The sequence below is a fragment of the Hylobates moloch genome, unplaced genomic scaffold (genome assembly GCF_009828535.3).
Source record: "Hylobates moloch isolate HMO894 unplaced genomic scaffold, HMol_V3 SCAFFOLD_4, whole genome shotgun sequence".
In the NCBI taxonomy this organism is placed as follows: Eukaryota; Metazoa; Chordata; class Mammalia; order Primates; family Hylobatidae; genus Hylobates; species Hylobates moloch.
Window position 1 is genome coordinate 7,609,908 of NW_026652279.1, and position 21,334 is coordinate 7,631,241.

Here is a 21,334-nt window from a genome sequence, read left to right on the forward strand (position 1 = left end):
CATTTCATGTCTGAACAAGGCCCAGCACAGATCCAAGGACCAACATTTCCCAAAGGACTTGCAAGAATGTTCCCACTTTAACACCACATCCAACGCAAACACTTCTTTAAAAGAACGAGCAGATTCACATAGTCAAAAACTCAGGAGTTGAACAAGTCACAAAATATCAGCCCATCCATTTATAAGAGGTACAAGCTGAGAACCACTGTGGTTGAAGGATCTTGCCCGAGGCCAGTCATGCAGCTGGAATGGCAACCCAGATTCCAATTTTAGAACTATCCCAATAAGCTACATTGATTGAACTCCTCCTATTGTATTTGTCAATAGCCAGCTGGAACAGCACAAAACATCAACTTGGAAAGAAAAACAAGAATAAAATGTATCGCCTTGTTTGTTTAGACAAAAAACCTATTCTAGCCTGGGCAGTGGTTCACACCTCTAATCCCAGCACTTTGTGAAGGCTGAGAGGCAGGAGGATCGCTTGAGGCCAGGAGTTCAAGACCAGTCTGGGCAACACGGCAAAACCCCATCTCTACAAAAATTACAAAAATTAGCCAGGCACAGTGGCATGCGCCTGTAGTCCTAGCTACTTGGGAGGCTGAGGTGGGAGGATAGCTTGAGCCCAGGAGGCGGACGATGCAGTGCGCCATTACGCTTCAGCCTGGGCGACAGAGTGAGCCCCTATCTCAAAAAAACAAACAAAAAAAAAAAGGAAAGAAAGAAACCAACAACAAGAAAAAAACTATTCTAATGGGTTTGTAACATGGACAACTACTTGCTCTTTAAAGAATGAGACATAACTATAATGGTAAGAAGTCATGTATTGAGCACCTATTACAAATCTGGCAATATGCAAGGCCCTATCACTCATCACTGACGAATCATTGAACTAGGACTTAGGTAAGCACAATCAATAAAACCCTTAAAGCACAACCGGAAGAGAAGCGTGGGCTGCTAGCACAATAAGCCCCAACAAACTAAAATGTTAGATTAAGGGATAGAAGTATTTTCTACTTCATAAGTTAATTATACATTACCAAGGTTACTTTTCCCCAGTATTCTGCAGGAGTCAACGTGATACACAATGTAACCAAGGGAGACAAAAGCAACCATACTCCAAAGTATTCAGCAAAATACTTGACAAGCAACATGCATGACAATAGCCCTAAGGTGTTGGAAGACTGGGATACAGACCCGTGTTGTCCGGGGCCTGTTGTGGGGTTGGGGGAGGGGGAGGGATAGCATTAGGAGATATACCTAATGTAAATGACGAGTTAATGGGTGCAGCACACCAACATGGCACATGTATACATACGTAACAAACCTGCACTTTGTGCACATGTACCCTGGAACCTAAAGTATAATTAAAAAAAATATATATATATATGTATGTATGTGTATATATACATATATATATATATATATATATATATATATATATACCTGTGTCGCTCCAATTCAAATTTGTGACAAGTAGCCAGTTATAACAGGATTATGCTGGACAATGAGCTACACCCCCTCGCATATTGTTCTAAATAGATACTTTATACAGAAAACTCATTATAGATACTCATTATATAGAAAACACAGTCTTTAATTAGAGTCTCTAAAATAGCTATTCCCCATCCTTAATTATCGTGTAACATAAAACACGAAAACTTCTGATCATAGCCTGATGGGCAGCCAACGGGCAAATTCCCTCAAGGTTCAGTGACCCTAACTGTGAAGCTATTTTTCTTTAATTATGTTACAGAAAAAGATGTCTCAGTCCATGGTCCTCCTAAGCTTCAAGAGGAAAGGTTGGGAGGAAACTCATTAACTTAGTTAGGATCGCCTGTATTTCAGAGAGGAAAGAAAAAGAGAAAACTTTGCATAACTTTTTGATGGACATAAAATAATAGCAGAATCAGATTTTATTTAAGATAATAATAGCAGAATCAGATTTTATTAAGTAGCATACCAACATTTGCAGGCATTCTTGTGTGTATTTTTTAGAAATTATCAAAACCTACCAAAGCAAATCTAAAGAACATATATAAAAGAACTTACCTTATACATTAAATTAATGTTAAGTATAATTATAACAGCAGCTAACATTTATGTATTAGGTGTTAACTGTTCAACTTTACATATTGTTTTAATGTCTCCCAAATCAGCCTAACAGTAAGACTTACCTGGGGCACTTAATCACAGAATCCCTGGAAATTCTAATTCTGTAGCTCTGGGATGGGTCCCATTATTTTAAAAAATGCATTACAATCATTGTAATGACCAAGCTAGGTTAGGAAACAGATTCTCATGGGCTCTTCTTTAACAATGCCAGGAAATAGGAAACATTATTAGACCCATTTGACAACTGAAGAAACTAAGGCTTAGAGAGGTCACAAAGCCACCCAGGGTCAGAGGCAAAAACAAACAGAAATGTGAGCTCAGATTTGTAGCGTTTAGCCTGAAAGTAAAACTGCAATCATTGTTCCCTTCTCCAGGAAACACACCAGGGAAGGACACTAACAACCTCAATTTCAGGGATGATAAAAATTAAGTAACAATCCATTCTTCTCTTATTATCTCTCTCAGAGTATCTAAGAAGGCTACACTGGTAAAAGACTACAGTGCAGTTTCTGGTACATTAGTTACTGAAAATAAGATTTCTTTCCTATCTCCCATCCTTCATCCCTTCTTCTCTACTGATGTCCTCTAATTGGAGGCATTAGTCCTCTTTCTACCAAGCAAAGCCAAAGGTTTGCAGACATATACAACCTCAGAAAAAAAAATGTGAAATAAATGGCAGATACTAACATCAGATTTACTATTCATTTTTCTTTTTTTTTTTTCATTTCATGAAAATTACGTTTAAACTGGTTTCTTGCCTGGACAAAACAAAATTTACATAACTCCTTTAAAAATCAAAATACAATTAACATAAGTTTCTTCATGCATTCTCAAAAATCCAACAATATAGTTTAATAGAAAATAATGACAAGTAACATTTATTGAGCGTATCAAGTATTAAATCACTAATTCTCATCAGAAGTCCAGAGGGAATTATCGTGAGTCCCATTTACAATTAAGAAAACTGACACCAAGAAGTTAAATAGGCCGGGCACGGTGGCTCATGCTTGTAATCCCAGCACTTTGGGAGGCTGAGGTGGGTGGATCACGAGGTCAGGGGATCGAGACCACGGTGAAACCCCGCCTCTACTAAAAAAAATACAAAAAAAAATTAGCCGGGCATGGTGGCAGGCGCCTGTAGTCCCAGCTACTCAGAGAGGCTGAGGCAGGAGAATGGCGTGAACCCGGGAGGCGGAGCTTGCAGTAAGCCAAGATCGCGCCACGGCACTCCAGCCTGGGCGACAGAGCGTGACTCCGTCTCAAAAAAAAAAAAAAAGTTAAATATTTTGCCCCAAGTTACACAGTTACTAAGTGGTAGAGACAGTATGCAAAATTAGAAGAAGAACTACTGTTTGAACTCATGATTTCTTTATTACAATTATCTACTGCTGCGTAATAAATCATCCCAAAATACAACGGCTTAAACTAACAACAATCATTTTATTATCTTTCACAATTTCTGTGAGTCAAGAATTTGTACAAAGCACAGCTGAAATGCTTGTCTCTGCTTCCTGATGTCTGAATCTTACACTGGGAAGACTGCAGGCAACTCAATGGCCCAGGGCTAGAATCATTTGAAACCTCAGGTGTGCTTCACCTCCCCTGGAACACTTGGATGTGGCCTCACCATTTCGCCCCTTGAGCTCCCTTGCAGCCTCCTAGCTGGCTTCCAAAGTCAAGTGTCCCAAAAGAACCAGGTAGAAGCAGTATCCCCTTTTATGACCCTATCTTGGAAGTCTCACAGCACTGCTCCACCATAATCACGTGGCCACCCCTCCATACAAAAAGAAAGAACAAGACATCACTACCCGCTTCTCCATGGAAAGAATCTCAAAGTTGTAAGAACAGCATAATTTCTGCCACAACCCCTAAATGACAATCAATAATATCATCCCTACCTGCTTGTGAGAAAATGGAAGTTCAGAAAGGCTATGTGATTGCCCAAAGTCACACGATAAATAATGGCACTAAGATGCCAACACAGGCCCTTGTGACTCCAAATCCTGTGCAATTTCCATTACATCATATTTATAAAACATTCCATCGAAACTGAGTTGTTCCTTGGTGAAAGCTAGGACACATCCATCTTTTAAAAATAATAATAAAGTGAACCATTCCACCAAAAATATGCTAAAAGGATATCCAAATATAAATTATCAAATTTGGAAAGGCAGCAAATGGAAATCCTAATCTAAAGCATTCTTAGTTTACCAGTGATGTCAAATGTTAGCATTTTCTTTGTTGTTGTAATTGAGGATTCATGTAAGAAAAGAGAAATAAAATACCAAGAGTATTCAGTAAAGATAGCCCTTGAAAAGAACAGCAACCACCTAGAACAGTGGTGCAAACCATCCAATTAAGTCTAAATAAGAGATATCCAGGAAACACAATGAAACCAATGAGCTACAAACTCCATCTGATGCCAAAACTAAAAGGGGAGTTATCACTCATCACCATCAACTGCTTTTGAAAAGGCCAATCCCGGCTATGAGTGTCTCTTCTGGCATGGGAAATTTCGTAACACATCTTTATTGCAGGCTGAGGCCACTTGCCTCATCCAGATTTATTGCCTTATGAAAATGTGCAATATGAATGTTTACTGTTGTCATGGAACCTTCACATGAGTTCAAAATAACACACACCCATCATTGTGGCATTTCCAAACAGGACTGAATGGTCGGAAATGGAGGTGCTAGCTAATGTTATTTATTAAAGCAAATAAAAACTTCTCTTCTGTTTTAGGTATCTGTGATGTTCATGGAGGATTTGGCAATATGTGCATGGTTGTGCATAGTCTGATGATAAATCCATCAGTCCTTTATTTCGCTACTGGTTAACTAAAATGCCAGACATAAAGGCAACTGTACTTCTTTAACAAATGTGTCTTCTTCTAAGTGGGCAGTGTCAGCACTTGTTCCCTAGATGGGTTCACAGCTAGTACAACAGGCAGATTCCTCCATTCAAAACTTCAGCACCTCTTCTCCAGCCCCTATTCTCTCCACTCAGCGTCTTAACCATGGGCATTAAAGAACATGTGAAATATACAGGCAATTTGCTGGTCTGAGTTTGTGTGACACCTTCAGGTTTCAGAAATTAAACTGCCACCTTCAGGGTCAGAGACCAGAATTCTCAAAAGTACTACAATTCATTCGAGAAGGCAAGGCATGGTAGATACTACCTTTGTCTTCAAACAATAATTTTTTCTTTACAAATCCCTACAAAGAATCTTTATATGATTAACGACCATCTATCTATCTGGCAGCTTTCTGTATCAAAGGGAATAACTTAACCTAAATTCATTATAGTTTCATGTGCCAAGTGCATAGTAATGGCTAAAATCAAAGTCATTGAGATGGTGAAGCCCCATCCAAACTTAACGTCAGTTACCCTCCATTTTAACAGTGAAAAGCAGTATTTATCACTACATCAATACATTTGCTTCTAAACACTTTTTCCTCGAAGGGACTTTTCAATCATCAAACTATAGCTGGCATTAAATCCAAAAGAATATTCAACTACAGGCCGGGCGCGGTGGCTCACGCTTGTAATCCCAGCACTTTGGGAGGCCGAGGCGGGCGGATCACGAGGTCAGGAGATCGAGACCACGGTGAAACCCCGTCTCTACTAAAAATACAAAAAAAAAAATTAGCCGGGCGTGGTGGCGGGCGCCTGTGGTCCCAGCTACTTGGAGAGGCTGAGGCAGGAGAATGGCGTGAACCCGGGAGGCGGAGCTTGCAGTGAGCCGAGATCGCGCCAAAAAAAAAAAAAAAAAAAGAATATTCAACTATAGCAAGTAATATTTCCCTGGAAAGCTATTAATTATTCAGCATTCCTTAGCTGCCTAGAAGCAGATGGATACCCAGGTTGTTCTTTGTTGGAAACACTCGCTCAGCGCCCCCGCCCCCAGCTTGGAGAGGAATACCGGCTGACCCACTACCATTGCATCTCTGTACACCTCAAGAAGCGATGCAGCAAGGACCAGCTCAATAGTACCTAACAGCCTGGCTGACACGGGGAAGCCCCCAGCCAGACCAAAATCTCTACCCACTGCGGTATTTTTCTCCCTATAGGCAATCGACAAAAGGCCAATGTTCCTACTCACTTTAAACTCAGGCATAAGTAACAGGACTCAGACAAGGAAGAAAACTGAAGTCCCAGTCAAAACTGAAACCCACCAGGGTACTAAATATAATAAGTATTTTTATTATTATCACTAACAGCGGTAATCACGACAAAAAAAAAAAAGTACAACCACGCCCATGGCTGACAGGAAGGTTATCAATCGAGGACAACTTGGTTACATGTGGTTTAGGAAGAAGAAAAAAAGATTTGAAATTATCAAAACCTTGGACTCAGCAATTTCACATCTGGGGAGCTTGTCCAAGAAAACTACAAATCATGTAGACAAAGATTTAGCTACAAGGACGTTCAACATAGAGTTGTTTAAAACATGAAAAATTGGCTGGGCACAGTGGTTCACAATTGTAGTCCCAGCTATGCAGGAGGCTGGGGCAGGAGGATCACTGGAGCCCGCAAGTTTGAAGTTACAGTGAACTATGATTGTGCCACTGCACTTCAGGCAGGGCATCAGAGACCCTGTCTCAAACAAACAAACAAACCGGAAACAACCTAAATACCCAACAATAATATGGACAGTATACATTCATACAATGAAATACTAAGTAAAACTTTAAAATGATAGTGTAAAAGCAGGTGAGGCTTTTCTCTGACATGGCAACATGTTCATGATTTCACAGGAAGTGAATATTCAAGTAACAAAATGTATACTGTTCAATATAAATTTTGATTTTATATACCTACACACAATACACCTAGAATAATACAATTGCCCCTCCATATCCGAGACAAATTGGTTCCCAGGATCCCCTTGGATACCAAAAATCCACAGATGCTCCCATCTCTGATATAAAATGGCACAGTACTTGCAAAAAACCTATGCACATCCTCCTGTATAATTTAAATCATCTCTAGATTACTTATAATACCTAATACAATATAAATGCTATGTAAATAGTTCTTATACTTTTTTTTATTTGTACTATATTTAGTACATCGCTAAAGAATAAAACTGGTTATATTTGATGGGTGGAAAAACAGGTGAGTTTTTGGGTTAGCTCTTCCTAATAGTTCTGCAATAAACATGTACCACTCTTTTGCATTAGAAAATTAATGGATTTTAATCCCAACACTTTGAGGGGCCGAGGCAGGAGGATAGCTTAAGCCCAGGAGTTCCAGACCAGCTGAGGAAACACAGCAAGAAACTGTCTCCTAGAAAACCAAACACCACATGTTCTCACTCATAGGTGGGAATTGAACAATGAGAACACTTGGACACAGGGCGGGGAACATCACACCCTGAGGCCTGTTGTGGGGTGGGGGGCAGGGGCGGAATAGCATTAGGAGAAATACCTAATGTAAATGACGAGTTACTGGGTGCAGCGAACCAACATGGCACATGTATACCTATGTAACAAACCTGCACGTTGTGCACATGTACCCTAGGACTTAAAGTATAATTAAAAAAAAAAAAAAAACAAAGAACCTGTGTCCACAAAAATTTTTTTAAAAAATCAGCCAGGCAGGGTGGTGCACCCCTGCAGTCCCAGCTACTAGGGAGGCTGAAGTGGGAGGATCACTTAAGCCCAGGAGGTAGAGGCCGAAGTGAGCTATGATAGCACCACCACACTCCAGCCTGAGCAAGAGAGTAAAATCCAGTCCGAAAAAAAAAAAAAAAAGAAAGAAAGAAAGAAAGGAAAGGGAAAAAAAAAACTTAATGGAAAGTATTTAAACATTTCAACAACATTCTACCACAGGGATCACTTTTAAAGGCATACTGTTTTCAGAAAAGACAGATGTTTTCTCCCTAAAATTAACTTGCAGTCCAAATCCAAATATTCAACTCAAGATATAGCCATAAACAGCTTTTTCTCTCTGTAGGACACTTAAGAATGCTTGTGATTAGACTGACCACCGGCTAGAGAGTTTGATATACAATTTGGTTTAATGTTTTCTACAAAAATCCCTGCTCAAAAGGATTCTTCTCAATGTATCTATTTCCACCTGTTTCCTGTATTTGTTTCTCCCCCAAAATCCTACCTTTCTGTGGCATAACATCGAATTTTTATTCATCCCAAATAATGGTCCACTGAACACTTTAAATAAAAGGCGGCTGGGTAGTAGCTTGGAGATAAAGTACTATTTTACAAAACCCTAGGGAAAGGCAGTAATATGGAAGAGTTTAGTGTGGCATCATAAAAAGTAGGCATTTACTTGTAAAAATTAAATGCACACAGGCTTGTTCATTTGTATGCGTACATATGTATGTGTAAAAAAAAATTATATACACACATAAACAAAAACAACAAAACAAAACAAAAAACCCTGAAATTCAAATTGTTGACAGGTATAGAAAATAGGAGTAAGTTCATGGCTCCTTCATTTGCTATGTCTCATTTCACAAAAGTTCCTATTATTTTGAAACACTTAGTATACAAAGTCCTTCAAAATATACTGACATAGAAAAACAAATGAAAACAACAGTAACCAAAGGCAAAGTAATAGTTAATAATAATATATTGTATAGTTTCAAATAGCTAGAGGAAAATATTGAACATTCCCAACATAAAGAAATGATAAATGTTTGAGAAGACAGATATGCTAATTACCCTGATCTGATCACTATACATTATATGTTTTCAAAATATCATTATGTACCCCATGAATATGTACAATTACTATTTGCCAATTTAAGTAAATATACTTTTAAATAATGAAAGAAAATTTTAAAAAAATTTTTTTTGAGACTTGGGTCTCACTCTGCAGCCCAGGCTGAAGTGCAGTTGCACAATCTTGGCTCACTGAAGCCTCAACTTCCCAGGCTCGGGTGATCCTCCCACCTCAGCCTCCTGGGCAGCTGGGACTACAGGCACACACCACCACCATACTCAGCTAATTTTTTTGTAGAGACGGGTTTTGCCATGCTGCCCAGGCTGGTCTGGAACTCCTGGGCTCAAGCAACCCTTCTATCTCAGTCTCCCAAAGTGCTGTTATTACAGGTGTGAGCCACCATGCCCGGCCTAAAAGATGTTTTAAGTAATATATTCTAAATGGATGCCTTTCAAAACAGAAAAAACATTCACAGTGTAAAAAGTAAAATGTGAGGATTCAGCTCCAGGAAAAGAGTCATCAGACGAAGGAAGTTCATAACTACTCAGGTCCATTTTCTCTCTACAGTTCTTACTAATAACATGTCCCATTATGATCATTCCGCTGAAGAAATCAGACTTATCAAGAAATGAAAACAGATCACAGGAAGGCAGGGGAGGAATGTCAACCTCAGAAAAAACTGAGATCATTTCAGAGGTGCTGACAGATAATGGAAATGTCACCATGGCAAAACACTACCATTCTTTTGTGACGTAACTGGGATAAAAATCCCTACAGACAACAATACCAGGGGAATAAAATTAAGAGAGCTGGAAACAGAAAGAACAATTATGTTCTTTCTCATGTTTTATGCTGGAAAAATGAATTCACAGCAAGGGCCTTGGTGTCAATGTTAATTCTCCACACATATGGAGCCCCAAAGATATATCTAATACAGTTTCATATATACTTCTGCTAACTTGCTTACATTCTGAATGAGACTTTCAAAGGGGGATAAAGTTAAAACTGGATTAAGGAACACAAATTAAAATACATCCTTCCTGATACACTAATTTTTCAGATATCATAGAAGTCTTGGTCAACTCTAAAGTGAGAGTGCTAAAACGGCATTGCACCCACAGAAATACAGATCTTGCTTCCAAAGATGAGGGGAAAGGAACATTTTTCACATATCTTGCAGTTAATCACTTACATACTTAGATCAAAGGGAGTAATCAAAGTTCCAAAAGAATTTCAGATTATCTTTTACATTATCATGTGTCCCATGATTACAATTACCTGGACCCCCCAAAAAATGAGCTTTCTATGCTACTGGATTTGTCTTGGGACAAGAGATCGGCAGTATACACCCATCGTCATGCTTTGGACTTTATTGCAAGGACACACGCAACATCGTGTCTTTCCTACGTCAGGCATCCTTGGACTCGTTAACTCTTAAAAATCCCATCCATCACCCAGGACACAAAAAGTAAAAGTCACAACATCACTAACCAACCTTCAAGATAACTTCTCACTCACTACAATGAACATGATGTGTAAGAAGTAGACAGAAAACACAGTGTTATAATTGGGAAGAGGTGATAAAGGTGTGAGCAAAAATTAAAAGAGTCATGTATTATTTGCCTAGGGTTAGACTTGAAAAGGGGCTTAGTATACGCTAGGCACTCAGTAAATGTTCACTGAATCATAACATAGTAGTACAGAATTACTTAGCCATATCTGTCTGTCCAACACCATGCATATAAATACTCACCACTGTTTGACTAGGTTTTGATGAACTTGAAATTGGCGTGAAGAAGGAGTTAGTAAGAGGCCCCACAAAGAAACACAAAAAGGCAACTGTGGTGAACATCACCGGGTTACCAGATGAATACCCTGTCTCCCCAGTATTGTAGCCATTTTCTTACCCCTATAGGTTACAAAAGACATACTTTCAGCCATCATTTTTGCACAGAACTCCATTACGCTGGCCACAGGTGCAGACAGCTGACCTATGATGAACCAATGAGAAAACTTCTCCCTGGAATTTACAATCAGGACTAAGAGATTCCAGCTTCAGTCTGGATGAACCCTTGAGAGGAAGAAATATATGCTAGGAGAGTGGACAGCCAGGCTCTGGGGAGCACATCAATCTATTCTGAGAGAATAGAAGAATGAGGCAAGAGCGCATTTGGCAGGAAATGACAAATACTTACAGAAAAACCTGGTAAGGTTCAAAGTCTTAGTCGCGGGGTGTTTCCAAAACTGGCCTACACTGGATAACCCTTACCTTGGGTATGCTTCAGATACCCTTACAGTAAACATCCTCTTTTTATTTTTGCTCAAGAGCATTTATAATACTTGCAACGAAGAGCCCAAAATAAAGACTATCCCTCTCTAACCAAAACAATCGAGAGACAAGGAAAAAATAAAAGATGACGCCACACAAAACGAAGGGCAAAATAGCCCACGGTGGTCCTTGAAACGATGAGGAATCCACCATGCAGGCCCAGACCAGAGACTGGGAGCTCAGAGAAAGTGTATGGATGACATTTCTGTTCATCCTCGTTGGAAGGGTGAGAGTCACGTGCTGACGAAATTGGCTGGAGATATCAGCGTTGTTTTTACAATGTTTTAGTATCTGTGAATACCACATTCTTTTCCTTTCTTGTACAGTCTTGTTTGAAACTCTGGCAAAACGCTGCACAGGGTAAGCAATTGGAAGTTGGCTGAGATGAAGTTATGTGATTTCAATTAAAAACATTCTCTCACTTGCAGCTTGCTATCGCTGTGGAAAATAAAGAACTGCAACGGCAAGGTTCTTTCCCTATTGAAAATATTTCTGTTAAGCTTCAGAAAGGTGAAAATCATTTATCTACATACACAAATAACTTCTGTTCAAGTTATATCGGGGCCCTGGTCCAATCCCCAGATTCTGCGAAAAAGACAAATTTTGTACAGACTAATTCTACTGTTCTCACTTCCTCAGCACCCTCCACAATTTTGCATGTATACATCCCAGGATGCCTAAAAACTCACAAATGCCTGCTATCCCACAGGGTTGCAATAATTAGCACTTTTACTAGTACATCCTTATTCTGCTGCAGAAAATACTTACCAGGTTTTAAAATTCAATATTGTTTTTAATACATCATTTTCACTACACAAAAAGAACTACCAAGACTGGTCTCCTCAAAAGGATAACATACTTCTTAATGTTTCTCCATGATATTTATTAAAAGCTAAAGAACGCAAAAATAACACATCTTTGTGAGAGTTCTCTGATATGGATTAATGATCATTTCTAAATATAGCAATAGTAGGGAATAAATGTCTGGATTTGCTTCTGTTTACTAAACAATAACCTTACGGGTTGGTATTTTACTGCTTTACAAATACGAGGGAGACAAACAAGCAAAGCTGTAGGAGAGAGAAAACTCTCGTATCGCAATTGTGTCTGCCTAGAGAATCAGATTCCTGAACACTGCTCCCACCTCCAAAGTATCTGAAAAGGAGAGAAGCCACAGACTGCTCCCAGTCTGAATGCAAGCCCAACCTCAAATAGTAGAATGAAAACAAACTCAGCCAAGATGGCTCCTTAACAGTAAAATTCTCAGCAGTTCAGCAAGATAGTACCCCGTAGACAATGACTTGAGAACTTGAGAAGGCAGCAACAGCCCAGCCCCTTGCGTATGCAAAAGTAAGCTCCTAAGAGTCATTCATTCCTGCAGGAAGCACCCCTGGCCCTCCTAAGAATCACAGCAGAAGGGCTAAGTTTTAGATGTGAAAAGACAAAGCTCGAGCTCTCTTACCTGTACCAGCCTGTGGCTCCCTCCCACTTATTCCAATTTGGGACAGGCATCCAGGGCTCTTCCTACAACTCTGAACGGGGCGGATCCTGCCAAGTCTCTGCTCGCACCTGAATGCAGGAAACTGAGCATGCTCCCCATCAGGGAGCAGCACTAGGGCAGGACACACGCCATTACCTCCAGCTTGGGAATCAGACCAGATCAGCAGCATCACCCTGCCAACATTACCATTAACCTCAGGAAAGCAGAGAGAAAATGAAAATTGCCTTAAGGACCTGTAACAAAATCCGAAATTAAGGATCAAAAGGAAGAGAATGAAAGGGTCATAGTTGTCACTAAATGGCTAGAATGAGACCACCAAGGTCAATCCAGTAAAAATCAGCAGGGGTTCTCAGCTCAAAGTCTTTTCTGGGGGGAGTGGTGGGGACAGGTATCACTCTGTCACCCAAGCTAGAGTGCAGTGGCGCAATCTCAGCTCACTGCAGCCTCAACCTCACAGGCTAAAGCAATCCCCCCACCTCAGCCTCCCAAGCAGCTGGGACTAGAACTACTGGCACACACCAACACTCCCAGCCAATGTTGTTTATTTTTTGTAGAGACAGGGTCGCTATGGTGCCCAGGCTGGTTTTGAACTTCTGGGCTCAAACGACCCTCCTACCTTGGCCTCCCAAAGTGGTGGGATTACAGGCATAAGCCACCACAGCTTGAAGTCTTAATATAGTACAAGAGTGGTAAGTGGAAGCTTGGACTAGGAGTCCTGGGTATGTATCCCGTTTGCCGTTTCTAACTCAGGTGTGACTGTGGGCAAGTAACTTCTCTCTAGAGTTCAGTTTCCTCATTTACAAAACCAGGATAACAGCAATGCCTACTTCCTAGGGCAGCATAAGAATGAAATTCCTGGCACGCAAAGAGCACTCATGAAATGTTCTTATCAAATGTAATGCAACACACACATACACACATAACACGCATGCCTGCACATACACACACCTTCTCCAGAGATCAGTTTCCCTAAGACGGAAAAGAAGGTACTTTCTGAAAGGTTTTGTTTTTAAGTGTTTATTTCAATTTGCCTAAAATCAGGCAGAGAAAATAATTCTAGGCCAGGTGCAGTGGCTCACACCTGTAATCCTAGCACTTTGGCAGGCCAAGGTGGGAGGATCACCTGAGGTCTGCAGGTCGAAACCAGTGGCCAACATGGTGAAACCCTGTCTCTACTAAAAATACAAAAATTAGCCAGGTGTGGTGGTGCACACCTGTAGTCCCAGCTTCTTGGGAGGCTGAGGCAGGAAAATTGCTGGAACCCAGGAGGTGGAGGTTGCGTGAGCCGAGATAGCGCCACTGCATTCCAGCCTGGGTGATAGAGCAAGACTCTTTCTCAAAAAAGAAAGAAAAGAAAAGAAAAGAAAAGAAGGAAGGAAGAAAATAATTCTAAATTCCTCAAAACCATGAAAATCTAGCAAATTAGAAAGGAGCACAGACTACTGAATCTTTGAGGAAGCTGTGAAGATTGTGCCATAACTTTTTGATTCAATTCTTTCCAACTAATTCCAGACAGTAAAGAGACACCACTACCCTGAGGGCTGATATTTCACAAAATATGCAGCAAGGAGAGCCCATGAGGGCAAGAATGGCCTGAACTGCCCAACCCTATGTCAGTTGCTGTTTTGCGTGCTTGACTCTGAGGATGAGAAGGGTGGTAAGGTCACACAATCTCAGGCCCCTTCTCACCTACCACATCTCCAAAGAGACATGCACCCTCTGATATATCAAACTGGGTGACAGGAAACTCGGTTCCTGCTAAAACCCCTCCAGTGAATGGCCACTGCCCTTAGGACAAAATCCAAACTCCTGACCACGGCCTTCAGGGCCCTGCGGCCCGGCCTCTGCTGCCCTTCCCAACCCAGCTCCCACCGCTCTCCCCCAGACCTACTCTCATCCAACACTCCAAGCTCTGCCCACTTCTAGGATGTTGCTTCCACCATCCCTCAGCCCAGAATGCCCTTTCTCCATCAATCCTATCTCTGGCTTTCTCATTCTCCAGGTCTTAGACCACCCTGGCTAAGACAGATCACCTACCCACCATTCAATTCACAAGCGTCATTGACAAAATAGTGAAGAGTTTAATTGTTTACAGCCTGCCTCCCTCTCCTCACTAGACTGGAAGCTCCAGGAGGGCAGGGCCATATGCTGGTCATCATGTGGATGCAGCACCTGCCACATGGGGAGGGTGACCGAGCACATAAGGTGGTGACTGCCTCTTGAGGCTGCCCATCTCCTCTTTGGACAGCATTTGGAGACAAAGCTTAAGCATGTAACGGGACAGGAAAACGCCTCATCCTGGAACTTTCTCTGCAATGGAAATCAATATAGATTCAACAAAATTAGGTACTCCATATAGGGGATCTTAACCAGAACCCCACATTACAATACACAGGGGAGCTTAAAAATTATACCAAAAATAAGAGTTACACTAATACTGATGCCTATGCTATATCCCCAAGATTCTGATTTAACTGATATTAAATCCGGTTTATGTGATTTAAATGATATGATATTCAGCTTGGTTTGAGAACTACTGTTTAGAGCACTGCTTCTCAAACTAGTTGTGAGAAACGACCAGCTGTTTCTTATTTCCCAAAGTATCAAAAGACAATAAAAATTAATGACCAAAAAACACACAAGCACACCCTACAAAATACAAGACCCAACTTTTAATTATTAAATTCAACAGATAGACAACTGTCCTGTGCAATTACAGTTCTTTTTCTTGGCCTGGGCAACCTAGTGAGACCTCATCTCTATGAAATATTTTTTTTTTCTAATTAGCTGGGCATGGTGGTGCACACGCCCTGGGTGACAGAGTGAGACCTTGCCCTAAAAAAAAAAAAAAAAAAAAAAAAAATTCTTTTTCTTCTTCTTTTTTTAGAGACAGGGTCTCACTCTGTCGCCCACGTCAGTCTTGAATTCCTGGGCTCAAATGATCCTCCCACCTCAGCCTCCCAAGCAGCTAGGATTACAGACTCAGCCAATTACTATTACACTTCTAAATTCTAAGTCTCAATTTCTATATTTATACCATTGTGCACAGATTAACAAAAACAGACTTTGCACCTCAGCTGAGGTCTACAGAGCAAATTTAGAGTAACACTACTCAAAAGTTACAGAAAAAGGACAAAATGTAGTCTAACAACTTAGTTGAGGACTGCACACTACTCAAATTATACTACACAGTAGTAAATGACTACATATCTAGACAGGAATGCACCACACAGATCAGAACAGACTTGTCATCTGACATATTTTTGTGGTGCTTTCCGGATATAAGAAAGAGTTCTCCGAGTGTTTTTAAAATACTGAAATAATAGAGTTTCTGGGATGGTTTGTGCACAATTAAGGCATTCTCTTATTAAAAACATAACCTTGCTTTTGCTCACTTCGTTTCTTTAACATCACTATATTTGAGCATGTGTTTTCCATTAGCTAATAATGCAGAAGCGTGTCATTCTTCTCCCTGAAAATATACTGTTACCATGAAGGCACATCTTGAAAATGGTAGCATCTAATAATAAAAAGAATATATTACTCAAAATAGGACTAAACTAGGAAAGGGAGACTGATGGTCTGAAGTGAATTCAAGGATGGGAGACATCAATGTGGGTTGGAATGGTAAGTAAAAGCTCCATGAAGAAGGAAGTACCAGGGCTGAGTGCTTAAAGAGAGGTTAGGATGAGGCAGGCAGATGGGAGCAGGGAAGGAATTTGAGCCCAGTCTGAAGGGCAGCATGTCCACTGGTCAGTTTAATACAGGGCTGAACCACTGCAAGGGGAAGATGCAATGGGTGGGCTTCTTTTCCCAAGGGGGATCACCACCCCCCTTTCTTCCAGGCCCATTCCTGCCCCCCACAAAAGTATCCACAAAACTCAATGTTTTCATTAAATTCTCAAGGGAAAGTCAAAATCTACAGCCATCTTAGCTGGTGTGGTGGCTCATGCCTGGAATCCCAGCACTTTGGGAGGCTGAGGCGGGCGGATCATTTGAGGTCAGGAGTTAGAGATCAGCCTGACCAACATGGTGAAATCCCATCTCTACTAAAAATACACAAATTAGGTGGGCATGGTGGTGGGCGCCTATAATCCCAGCTGCTAGGGAGGCTGACGTAAGAGAATTGCTTGAACCCAGGAGGCGGAGGTTGCAGTGAGCCAAGATCACCCCATTGCACTATAGCCTGGGCAACAGAACAAGACTCTGTCTTAAAAAAAAAAAAAAAAAAAATCTACAGCTGTCCTAGTAAGTTTCGGCAAAAAAAAAGAGAAAGAACTTGACAATGTACTTCTGGACCTGAACAGTGGTAGAGAAATGAGATTTCCCTTTTGTCTCTAGCATTGATCCACAAATTCAGTGAGAAAAATCTTGCCTCTTGTTTACAAAAAAAACAGTCCACTTGGTGAAGACTAAGGATTTGTAAAAAGAAATGGCTCCATGACAAACTTAACATGAATTCTACTCTACTGCCTAAGAAGAGCCCTTAATCAGATTTTTCAAATTGCTAAAAATATGACTGCTTAACTCCCTTTGGTTTCAAATATGGCATGATGCATATTATTGAAAATAAACATTTTATTAATATATATGTTATTCCCATGGATCCTTCAGATAACCCTAGTGGGTGGATGAGATTATTATCCTTTTCACAGGCTGAGACCTGGTAAGGCTGAGTTATTTGCTCAAAGTCCTACAGCTTGTCAGTGACAAAACCAAGACTTAAACCCAAGTCTCTGTTGCCAAATCCTTTGAAGGTCACCACATGCAAAGTACTTATCCCCCCACAACAGCCTTCCCTGGAACTTACAACAACTCAGCCAGTCAAGCTTTGGCTATGGAAATATAAGCAACTTTGGAAGTAAAATGGGCACGTTAAAAGCAAAAGCACAGATTGGTTAAAAATCTAGGAATCCACTGTCCTCTGGAAATGACTTTACGTTTTTCAGGTTGAAGTCTTCAGTGGATCTGGTGTTTTGAGATGCCCAGTCCTGAATTCTCATTCAGAGTTGCCATGGCTCCCTCTAGGTGACTTCACTCTAACCTCCTGTGAGATTGAGGCTATTCCTTCTCCACCCCAATTACCTTCTTAAGCATCCCATGGTCTTTTCAGGCTTCTTCCTGCCTCAGAGTCTTGGTGTTTGTCACTGGCTTTTTGGGAAACATTCTTGTCCCCAGTATCCATTTGCCTGACTCAACTCAAAATGTCCCCTCTGCCAAAGAGCTAACTAGGAATACCCTGTCACGTGTTACCCCGGCTCCATCACTCTCTGTCGAATCCCTCTGTTTTACGTTCTCTCTAGTGCTTATGAGTATCTGAAATTCTTATGATTCATGGAGCATGCAAACACCATATGAGCACAACTAAAAAAGACAGAATCAAAGATAACACAAGAAATACACCAAATGCCACTCATAAACAAACATGCCCTGAAGGAAAAGTTCTTATAAATGAATTCAAAATAACAGAAGACATCAAATATTGAATATTTTGCTAGCTCACATACACCACACAATAAGAAACATTCAAAGGTAGTATATGCAGAAAATGCCTACGAAACAACAAAACACCAACCTCTTTTTCCTGGTGTTGAACACTCTTCTCTCTGCCAATACTGTCCACAATAATCCTTAATATTTCTTTTTTTTTTTTTTTAATTGAGACAGAGTCTTACTCTGTCACCCAGGCTGGAGTACAGTGGCGCAATCTCAGCTCACTGCAACCTCCACCTCCCGGGTTCAAGCAATTCTCTGCCTCAGCAGAGAAGTGGATTTTCTGCTGGGATTACAGGCACCCACTACCACACCCAGCTAATTTTTTGTGATTTTAGTAGAGACAGGGTTTCATCATCTTGACCAGGCTGGTCTTGAACTCCTGACTTCGTGATCCACCTGCCTTGGCCTCCCAAAGTGCTGGGATTAGAGGCGTGAGCCACTGCACCCAGCCAATCCTTATTATTTCCAAATGAAACAACTTTTAATTCCTGCAAATCATCTTCTATATTTTTCTCTCTATGAAATAAGCGAGGTTGCAAAAATCAGCTATGTAAAAACTAGTATCTGAGCTGTCCAATGCAAAGGATATTAGGACTCCGTTGCTGACTTCCCCTCTGGAAAATGTAGATCAGTCTTTCTAACGGACTCCTGGGGCAGCTCTCCAGCATGCCTTATCATTAGAAGACTCTCTTGGTCATTAACCATAATGACCACTCACAGTCTACATTTCAATCTACAACACAGTAGGGCAGACACTCAGAAGTCTGCTTATTCTCAGCATGTTATGCTGACACGAATCAATTTTTTAATAAAAGTAGTAAATTTATGGTTCTAAAATATAGAGGATGACTTCTAGTTGTGATCAAATAACCCGTTTTCTAGGGATGGCCTTTTATAATGCCAATTCCATGCACAAATGGGAATCAAGTTAAGGTGTGTCTATGACCAGGTAGAGTATTCTCATTACTAAAAGTCTTCGCTCACAGTGCCTCATGAAGCTACCCTTAAAACGTATTCAAGTATATAAATTCTCTCTTCCTGTACTGACACCATCACTGAAGAGCTAGTATCAACATTATTTCCATAGCCCACCTTTAAGGAGTTAATGTAGTCTGGGCATGGTGGCTCATGCCTGTAATCTCACCATTTTGCAAGGCAGAAGCAGGAGGATCTCTTGAGCCCAGGAGTTCAACAAAGTTGAGACCCCGTCTCTACAAAAAAAAAACTGTTTAATTAGCTAGGTGTTGTGGCACACGCCTGCAGTCCAAGTTACTTGGGAGGCCAAGGTGGGAGGACTGGCTTGAGCCTGGGAGGTTGAAGCTGCAGTGAGCCGTGATCACACCACTGCACTCCAACCTGGGTGACAAAGCAAGACCCTGTCTCAAAAAATAATAATTAGGCCACTGTGGTGGTGGGCGCCTATAATCCCAACTATTCAGGAGGCTGATGCAGGAGGATCACTTGAGCTCAAAAGGTCAACGCTGCAGTGAGCTGTGATCACATCACTGCACTCCAGTCTGAGTGACAGAGTGAGACCCTGTATCTCCCAAAATTAAAAACATGTAAAAAGAAAAGAATGTAAATTAGCTGCTGCCAGCTTTATTTCAGGGATGTGGGGATTCCAAGCAAGATAATCAAATCCGGATAGTATCTACACCAGCGATCCCTAACCTTTTTGGCACCATGGACCGGTGTGGTAGAAGACAATATTTCCATGGGCCAGAGGTAGGGGATGGTTTGGGGACCAAACTGTCCCACCTCAGATCATCAGGCACTAGTTAGATTTTCATAAGGAGCACACAACTAGATCCCTCACATGTGCAGTTCACAACAGGGTTCACACTACAATGAGAATCTAATGCCACCACTGATCTGACAGGAGGCGGAGCGCAGGCAGTAATGCTCACTTGCCCACTGCTCACCTTCTGCTGTTGGGCTCAGTTCCTAACAGGCCACAGAAGAGCATCGGTCCATGACATGGCGGTTGGGGACCCCTGATCTAGCTCATAACCTTCTGCCTATGTTTGGATAATATTACCTTAAATAACTGAATATAAAACAATAAACAGGTTTAAGTTTTTGAGGCTGCCAAAGTGAAGAGTTACAGAGTACTTTTGTTAAGAGATAGATATAACTGAGAATCTCAAATTTGGAAAAAGATCTTTTACCCCCCCCATGAAAAAGTTATCACAATGAAAATACATTTAAAAATGAGGATAAATACAACGCTGTACTGTTGACAGTACACAAGTCTTTCAAATGCATATTCCAGAGGAAAAACAAGCACCCTTGAAAATCCATCAGTGAAAAACAACCAATAAAGTACGCCACCATTGCAAGTGGCTTTCCTGTTCACATGCTAATCAAAGTGGCTGTTGGGGCAGCACCATGCCAAACACTGATATGATGGAGGACGTGGAAGCATGAGATAGCTGGGAAAGTGATCATCTAATCTGAGAAAAGAGTCACTACTCTTTATTAAAGAACTACTTACTTAAAACATCCTGAGGTAGAAACGAGTGCCCCTCAACCTCCATCAAAACTCTACAGTGGCTTCCTATCACTGTCAGGCCATAATCCCAAAATGCCTCTTTAATTTTACTTCCCAACAAAAAGGTCCTGACCTAGTAGTTAAATCTCTGCTCATCACCTATCCAACACAGTAGACGGATGTCTACCTTCAGGCCTCTTTCGGACATGGTGGACTTTTTTTTTTTTTTTTTGAGATGGAGTCTCGCTCTGTAGCCCAAGCTGGAGTGCAGCGGCATGATCTTGGCTCACTGCAACCTCCACCTCCTGGGTTCAAGCGATTCTCCTGCCTCAGCCTCCTGTGTGGCTGGGACTACAGGTGCACACCACCACACCCGGCTAATTTTTGTACTCTGAGACGGGGTTTCACCATACTGGTCAGGCTGGTGTCGAACTTCTAACCTCAGGCGATCCGCCCGCTTCGGCCTCCCAAAGTGCTAGAATTACAGGCATGAGCCACAGCGCCCGGCCTGGACATGGTGGACTTTTGCTATCCAACATCTATTTTCCCCATTTCTGACAAAAGCAATCCAGTTTTCATTTGTCAAATGAAAATAACTTATCTCCATAGGCTGGTTTGGACATTTTACTCAAACTGGGAAATTTGAACGTTTGTCCATGGAATTTGAATCTCAAGCAGAAAAAGACTGAAAATGGTTGGAGTTGGCTCATCCTCCGGG

At 41.2% G+C, this 21,334-nt stretch overlaps 1 protein-coding gene and 2 long non-coding RNA genes across 14 annotated transcripts in view; 1 reads left to right on the plus strand and 2 right to left on the minus strand.

Moving 5' to 3' along the window:
* MAGI1 (membrane associated guanylate kinase, WW and PDZ domain containing 1) overlaps window positions 1–21,334 on the minus strand; it is a 685,843-nt gene that overhangs the window by 536,350 nt on the left and 128,159 nt on the right. The gene's annotated exons all lie outside the window — the stretch shown is intronic.
* The window catches only part of LOC116466634 (uncharacterized), an 83,140-nt gene that overhangs the window by 17,845 nt on the left and 43,961 nt on the right, over window positions 1–21,334 (minus strand). Inside the window, exon 2 of the long non-coding RNA XR_004247614.2 lies at window positions 12,591–12,802. This is a non-coding gene — a long non-coding RNA (uncharacterized LOC116466634). The remainder of the gene's footprint in view (window positions 1–12,590; window positions 12,803–21,334) is intronic.
* LOC116466635 (uncharacterized) overlaps window positions 2,923–21,334 on the plus strand; it is a 32,298-nt gene continuing 13,886 nt past the window's right edge. The window contains exon 1 of the long non-coding RNA XR_004247615.2: window positions 2,923–3,698. This is a non-coding gene — a long non-coding RNA (uncharacterized LOC116466635). The remainder of the gene's footprint in view (window positions 3,699–21,334) is intronic.